A 7,875-nucleotide genomic window follows, 5' to 3' on the forward strand; every position below is an offset into this window, starting at 1 on the left:
AACCAGAGAGATACCTGGGATTTCAGAGCACAACTAGATTAAAAAGATGCCTGCCTGATATTAGGGCATTTTCTGACAGAGGGACTACAAAATCTCCCTGAGAAAATTTGCTCTCGGCAGCTGCTAGGATATTTTCCATAGTCAAATCCAACACAGGTCCCCTGCCTCAATTTCCAGGCAAAGAATAAGAAAGAAACAAAATGATAGTTCAGAAGATTGTAGTTAAAACATTAAAGAAAATCAGACCATGACAGGAAAAGCTGTAACTTTCCTAACACCTGAGTCTCCTATCCATTCTCAAATTCTATTGTTGCTGTAACTGGCGGCTCAGGTTGACTATGCTGAGATTTTTCTTCTACCTCAACGGCTCCTTCATGAAAGTCCAACTTCCACGCAAATAATCACCCCCAGATAAACAAGCACGAGCAATTCCTTTCTAGTCATTTGGGGGAAGAGCCTTTGCACTAATAGTATCTGATAAACCAAGTGAAAAAGGGCAGTAGGCCCATACTGAACAGAAGCAAGTTTAAGCTCTTTTAGAGTTCTAAAAGGTACAGGTTCATATTCTCGCACTTGTCTCCCTGTATTGTTCTGTCTTTCTACAACAGGAAAATGGGTAAAGCCATTTATTGTTTTCCGTATGTTTCAAGCCTGGTCTATAGATTGTTGAAGAGGGGATTTCCCAGATTTCCCAGCTATAGACTCCAGAATCATCCCGATAAGGGAATGAAGGAGCAGAGGGTTGAACATAGGAAGGAGCCAAGGGCAGTGGAGGCCTCGCGGCTAAGGCAGCCAGCCATAGCCGTGGATTTTTTTGGTAATTTCTTAGTTGTTTAATTACTTTAATATCTCACATCTGGTATGGTTCGCATTCTTCAATTATACAAAATACACACATACATATACATATATATACACATACATACATACATACATGTATAAAATCAAAGCTCACATGAGCTTTGCTGCTAGTTGATATGTTTTGGGTTTTTTTTTCAGTTAAACATTCTTTTTTTAAAATTAATTTTAATGGGGTGACATTGATAAATCAGGGTACATATGTTCAGAGAAAACATCTCTAGGTTATTTTGACATTTGATTATGCTGCATTCCCATCAACCAAAGTCCAGTTGTCTTCTGTCACCTTCTAACTGGTTTTCTATGTGCCCCTCCCCTCCCCCAATGCCCTCCCTATCCTCCCCCCCACCCCATAACCCCCACACTCTTGTCCATGTCTCTGAGTCTCATTTTTGTGTCCCACCTATGTATGGAATCATATAGTTCTTAGTTTTTTCTGATTTACTTATTTCGCTCAGTGTAATGTTATCAAGGTCCATCCATGTTGTTGTAAATAATCCGATGTCATCATTTCTTATGGCTGAGTAGTATTCCATAGTACATATGTACCAAACCTTTTTAATCCACTCATTCACTAATGAACACTTAGGCTGTTTCCAGATCTTTGCTATTGTGAACAATGCTGCCACTAACATGGGGGTGCATTTCTTCTTTTTCAACAGTGCTATGGTGTTCTTGGGGTATATTTCTAACAGTGGGATAGCTGGGTCAAAAGGCAGTTCGATTTTCAGTTTTTTGAGGAATCTCCATACTGTTTTCCACAGTGGCTGCACCAGTCTGCATTCCCACCAGCAGTGCAGGAGGGTTCCCTTTTCTCCACATCCTCGCCAGCACTTATTCTGTGTTGTTTTGTTGATGAGCGCCATTCTGACTGGTGTGAGGTGATATCTCATTGTGGTTTTAATTTGCATTTCTCTAAGGGTTAGTGATGTTGAGCATTTTTTCATATGCCTATTGGCCATCTGTATGTCCTCTTTGGAGAAGTGTCTATTCATTTCTTTTGCCCATTTTTTGATTGGATTGTTTGTCTTCCTGGTATTGAGTTTTACAAGTTTGATATAAATCTTGGTTTTTAACCCCTTATCAGACGTATTGTCAAATAGGTTCTCCATCATGTAATTTGTCTTTTTATTCTGTTCTTATTGTCTTTAGCTGTGTAAAAGCTTTTGAGTTTGATATAGTCCCATTTGTTTATCCTGTCTTTTATTTCACTTGCCCGTAGAGATAAGTTGGCAAATATATTGCTGTGAGAGATGTCAGAAAGCTTACTGCCTACATTTTCTTCTGAAATGCTTATGGTTTTATGGCTTACATTTAAGTTTTTTTTTATTGATTTTGAGTTTATTTTTGTGAATGGTGTAAATTGGTGGTCTAATTTCATTTTTTTGCAGGTAACTGTCCAATTTTCCCAACACCATTTGTTGAAGAGGCTGTCTTTACTCCATTTTATGCTCTTACCTCCTTTGTCAAGTATCAGTTGTCCATAAAGGTGTGGGTTTATTTCTGGGTTCTCTGTTCTGTTCCATTGATCTATATGCCTGTACTTATGCCAGTACCAAGCTGTTTTGAGTACAACAGCCTTGTAGTATAACTTGATATCTGGAAGTGTGATACCTCCCACTTTATTCTTCCTTTTCACGATTGCTGAGGCTATTCATGTTCTTTTTTGGTTCCATATAAATTTTTGAAATATGTGTTTTATGTCTTTGAAGTAAGTCATTGGTATTTTAATTGGTGTGACATTGAATTTATAAATTGCTTTGGGTAATATAGACATTTTAATAATGTTTATTCTTCCTAACCATGAGCACGGAATATGCTTCCACTTGTTTGTATCTTCCCTGAAATCTTTTATCAATGTTTTATAATTTTCTGAGTACAAGTCTTTAATCTCCCTGGTTAAATTTATTCCTAGGTACTTTATTTTTTTAGTTGCAATGGTGAAGGGGATTACTTCCTTAATTTCTCTTTCTGACCATTCATTGTTAGTGTATAAAAATGCCTCTGATTTCTGAGTATTAATTTTATATCCTGCCACCTTGCTGAATTTATTTATCAGGTCCAGTAGTTTTTTGACTGAGACTTTAGGGTTTTCTATATACAATATAATATCTGCAAATAATGATAGTTTTACTTCTTCTTTTTCAATTTGGATGCTTTTTATTTCTTCTTCTTGTCTGATTGCTGTGGCTAGGACTTCTAGGACTATGTTGAATAAGAGTGGTGAAAGGGGGCACCCCTGCCTTGTTCCTGATCTTAAGGGGATTGCTTTTAATTTTTGCCCATTGAGTATGATGTTGGCTGTGGGTTTGTCATAGATGGCCTTTATCATGTTGAGGTATGTTCCCTGTATTCCCACTTTGCTGAGAGTTTTGATCATGAATGGGTGCTGGATTTTATCAAATGCTTTTTCTGCATCTATTGAAATTATCATATGGTTTTTCTCCTTCCTTTTGTTTATGTGATGAATCACATTGATTGATTTGTGAATATTATACCAGCCTTGCCTCCCAACGATAAATCCCACTTGATTATGATATATAATTTTTTTCATATATTGCTGGATCTGATTTGCTAATATTTTGTTGAGAATTTTAGCATCTAAATTCATCAGGGATATTGGCCTATAATTTTCTTTCTTTGTGTTGTCTTTGCCTGGTTTTGGAATCAGAATTATGCTCACCTCATACAATGAGCTTGGAAGACTTCCATCCTCTTGAATTTTTTGAAATAGCTTGAGAAGGATAGGAGTTAGTTCTTTGAATATTTGGTAGAATTCCGTTGTGAAGCCATCAGGCCCAGGACTTTTCTTTGTTGGGAGTTTTTTGATAACTGTTTCATTCTCATTTGGTGTAATCAGTCTGTTTAGGTTTTCTGATTCTTCCAGATTAATTTTTGAAAGATTATGTGTTTTAAGGAATTTGTCCATTTCATCTGGGTTGTCTAGTTTTTTGGCATACAGTTCTTCATAGTATTTTCTTACAATATTTTGTATTTCTGTTGTGTCAGTTGTTATGTCTCCACTCTCATTTCTAATTTTATTTATTTGAGTCCTCTTTCTTTTTTTCTTGGTGAGTCTGGTTAAAGGTTCATCGATCTTGTTTACCTTTTTAAAGAACCAGCTCCTTGTTTCATTGATCCTCTGTATTGTTTCTTTAGCCTCTATATCATCTATTTCTGCTCTGATCTTTATTATTTTCTTCCTTCTACTACCTCTGGGATTTACTTGCTGTTCTCTTTCTAGTTCTTTTAGATGTAGGGTCAAGTTTTTTATTTGAGCTTTTTTTAGGTTTTTAAGGTATGCTTGTAATGCTATGAACTTCCCTCTCAGGACTGCTTTTGCTGTGTCCTATAAATTTTGAGTTGATGTATGCTCATTATCGTTCGATTCTAGGAATTTTTTATTTATTTTTTGATCTCATTGTTAACCCATTTGTTATTTAATAACATGCTATTTAGTTTCCAAGTGTTTGAGTATTTTTCAGTTTTTCTGTTTTGGTTGATTTTTAGTTTCATGCCTTGTGATCAGAGAAAGTGCTTGATATGATTTCAACCTTTTAAAATTTGTTCAGGCCACTTTTGTGCCCTAACATATGGTCTATACTAGAGAATGTACCATGAGCACTTGAAAAGAATGTATATTGTGCTACTTTAGGGTGAAAAGTTCTGAAGATCCCTATTAAATCGAGTTGATCTAGTGTGTCCTTTAGGTCTGCTGTTTGTTTGTTAATTTTCTTTCTTGAGGATCTATCTAATGATGTTAATGGGGTATTGAAATCCCCTACTATTATAGTATTGCTGTTGATCTCACCCTTTAAATCCATCAATGTCTGCTTTATATATTTAGGTGCTCCTATATTAGGTGCGTAGGTATTTATAATGGTTATATCTTCCTGTTGGATTGCTCCCATTACCATTATGTAGTGACCTTCTTTATCTCTTACTATAGCCTTTGTTTTAAAGTCCATTTTGTCTGATATAAGTATTGCTACCCCAGCTCTTTTTTTCGTTTCCATTTGCGTGAAATATTTCTTTCCATCATTTTATCTTCAGTCTATGTACATCTTTTGTTTTAAGGTGTGTCTCTTGTAGACAGCATATGTATGGTTCTGTTTTCTTATCCACGCAGCTACCCTATGTCTTTTGATTGGATCATTTAATTCATTCACATTTAAGGTTATTATTGATATGTAGTTGTTTATTGCCATTTTATTCTTTAAAAATGTATTTGTCTTTTGCTATATTCTTTTTCCCCTTGATCTGTTTACAACAGGCCCCTTAGCATTTCTTGTAGCCTTGGTTTGGTTGTAGTGAATTCCTTGAGTTTTTTTTTTTTTTTTTGTCTGGAAAGCTTTTTATTTCTCCTTCAATTTTAAAGATAGCCTTGCTAGATAAAGTAGTCTTGGTTGTAGGCTCTTGTTCTGCATTACTTTGAATATTTCTTGCCATTCCCTTCTGGCCTCAAGTGTTTCTGTTGAGAAGTCAGAAGTCATCGTTATGGGTGCTTCTTTGTAGGTGATAGTGTTTTTTTCTCTAGCAGCGTTTAATATTTTCTCTTTATCACTTAGCTTTGGTATTTTAATTATGATGTGTTTTGTTGTGGATTTCTTTGGGTTTCTCTTTAATGGAGCTCTCTGTGCTTCTTGAACTTGTGAGACATTTTTTTGCTTTAATTTAGGGAAGTTTTCAGCTATGATATGTTTAAACAAAGTTTCTATTTCTTGTTCTTTCTTTTCTTCTTCAGGAACCCCTATGATGCGAATGTTATTTCTCTTCATGTTGTCACAGAGCTCTCTGTGAGTTTCCTTAGACTTTTTGAGTCTCTTTTCTTTTTTCTGCTCCACTTCCCTGCCTTCATTTATCTTGTCCTCTAACTCGCTGATTTGATTCTCAGCTTCATCCATCCTACTTTTAATTCCTTCCATTGTGTTCTTCATTTCTGATATTGTATTTGTCATTTCTGACTGATTCTTTTTTATTATTTCAATGTTCTTTTTTATATTTGCTATTTTTATTTAGGCGTTCGTAATGATCATCTATTGTTGTTCTAAGATCTTTGAGCATCCTAACAATTGTTATTGTAAACTCTGTATCTGGTAATTTGGTTATATCTGACTCATTCAGGTTTTTTTCTGGGGATTTCTCTTGATTCATTTGTGTTGCATTTCTCTGACTTCTCATTTTGTCTGTGTGAAAAAAGGTTTTGGCCACTGTAGTCCAATGCGTGTGACCTCTGTGTTCCCTACGTGTGATCCGTCTGCTGGCCCGCCACCCCCTCTGCTGCTGCTGCCTAGGATGTTCAGGTATGGGCGTTGCCAGTGCTAGCCCACTGGGGCTGTTGCTATGGTTTCTGCCTCTCCTTTACAGGAGGGGCTGTGATCACGTGCTCAGGTGTAAAAGCCTCAGTGTCCTTGGCCTTTGTGCCACCTCCGCAGGTGGGGTTATGCACTGAGCCTGGCCACAAGCCTTGGCTCTGAGGGCAGGGGTGAGTACCTTTGCTCAGCTGCTCTGCCTGATTCCAGGCTTTCACACTGCCTCTGCAGAAGGAGCCTGCTCACAGGATGGCTGCAAGCCTTGGCTCCATGTGCTGGGCAGGGCTATGTGCCAATGCTCAGTTGTGCAACTTCACCTGTTCTGGGCTTTTGCTCCACCCCTGTGGGAAGAGCCGGCTTCTGCATCAGGCCACAAGCCTCGGTTCTGTGGGCAGGGCGAGGCTGTGCTCCTGCGCCCTTGCTCAAGGGCGGGTCTCCACCCCTTTCAGGGCTCCTGCCCTTCCCCTACAGGCTGGGTTGCAGGCAGCCCACAGCTGGGCTTGACTACTTTTGCACATCTCCTCCTTCCCAGCTGGGCAAGACTGAGCTCACACCTTGGCCTCAGTTTTGGCCAGCTGGCTTCCACCCTTGCCAACAGAATTGCACTTCCACGTCCTACTGCCACCTGCCCTCAGGGAGCCCTCAGCCGTGTGGGTGGGGATGCTGCAGCTCAGACCCTAACACTCACTACTGTAGTCCAGACAGCCCCCTCCTTCTAAGCAACTCTGCTCTGAGAGCTTGTTTGGCCTGTGTCCTGCTTCCCTTTGCTGGTATTGATGTTTCCAGGGGAAATATTCACTTCAGATTTGGGGAGTGACTCATCCCAGGGGTTAGGGAGGCTTTCTCTCAAAGTGTTTCTCTTTGTGCCTCCTAGATTACACTCTCTTCCCGCTACTCAAGTCCTCTCCTTTCTCCCCATCCCCTGGAGCCCTGGGTGAGTGGTTGTGAGAGAGGTTTTCTGCGCGGTCCCTTTAAGAAGAATCCTGGGTCTGAGAAATCAGTCTCTTTCTCACAAACAGTATCCTGACTTGTTCCCAGCTAAATACTGTCCATACACCTCTTCTAGGCTCTGGGGCTGCAGGCTTGGGCTTTGTTTCTGGGGCTCAGGACCCTCCCCTCTCTGCTAAACTCACTTCCTGCCATGTGAGTCTCTCCTGGCTGCCATTCGCTCTGGGGAGCTGGGTAGCCCTCTCCATGTTTCCGCTTTTTCTACCAGTCTCAGTGTGGCTTCTTCAGTGTTCCTTGGTTGAAGAGTCCTCTTAGTTTAGTCCAAAGTTAATTTAGTCCAAAGATGATGGTTTTTAAAATTAAGTTGTAATTCACTTTGGTTCTGGGAGGTGGAAGTTGGTACATCCGCCTACTCCATTTCCCAACTTGTCATCTCTAGCTGTAGATTTTTTTTTTTGCATTTTTCTGAAGCTGGAAACAGGGAGAGACAGTCAGACAGACTCCCGCATGCGCCCGACCGGGATCCACCCGGCACGCCCACCATGGGGCGACACTCTGCCCACCAGGGGGCGATGCTCTGCCCATCCTGGGTGTCGCCATGTTGTGACCAGAGCCACTCTAGCGCCTGAGGCAGAGGCCACAGAGCCATCCCCAGCGCCCGGGCCATCTTTGCTCCAATGGAGCCTTGGCTGTGGGAGGGGAAGAGAGAGACAGAGAGGAAGGCGTGGTGAAGAGGTGGAGAAGCAAATGGGTGCTT

Source organism: Saccopteryx bilineata, chromosome 1, assembly GCF_036850765.1.
Source record: "Saccopteryx bilineata isolate mSacBil1 chromosome 1, mSacBil1_pri_phased_curated, whole genome shotgun sequence".
NCBI classification, from domain to species: domain Eukaryota; kingdom Metazoa; phylum Chordata; class Mammalia; order Chiroptera; family Emballonuridae; genus Saccopteryx; species Saccopteryx bilineata.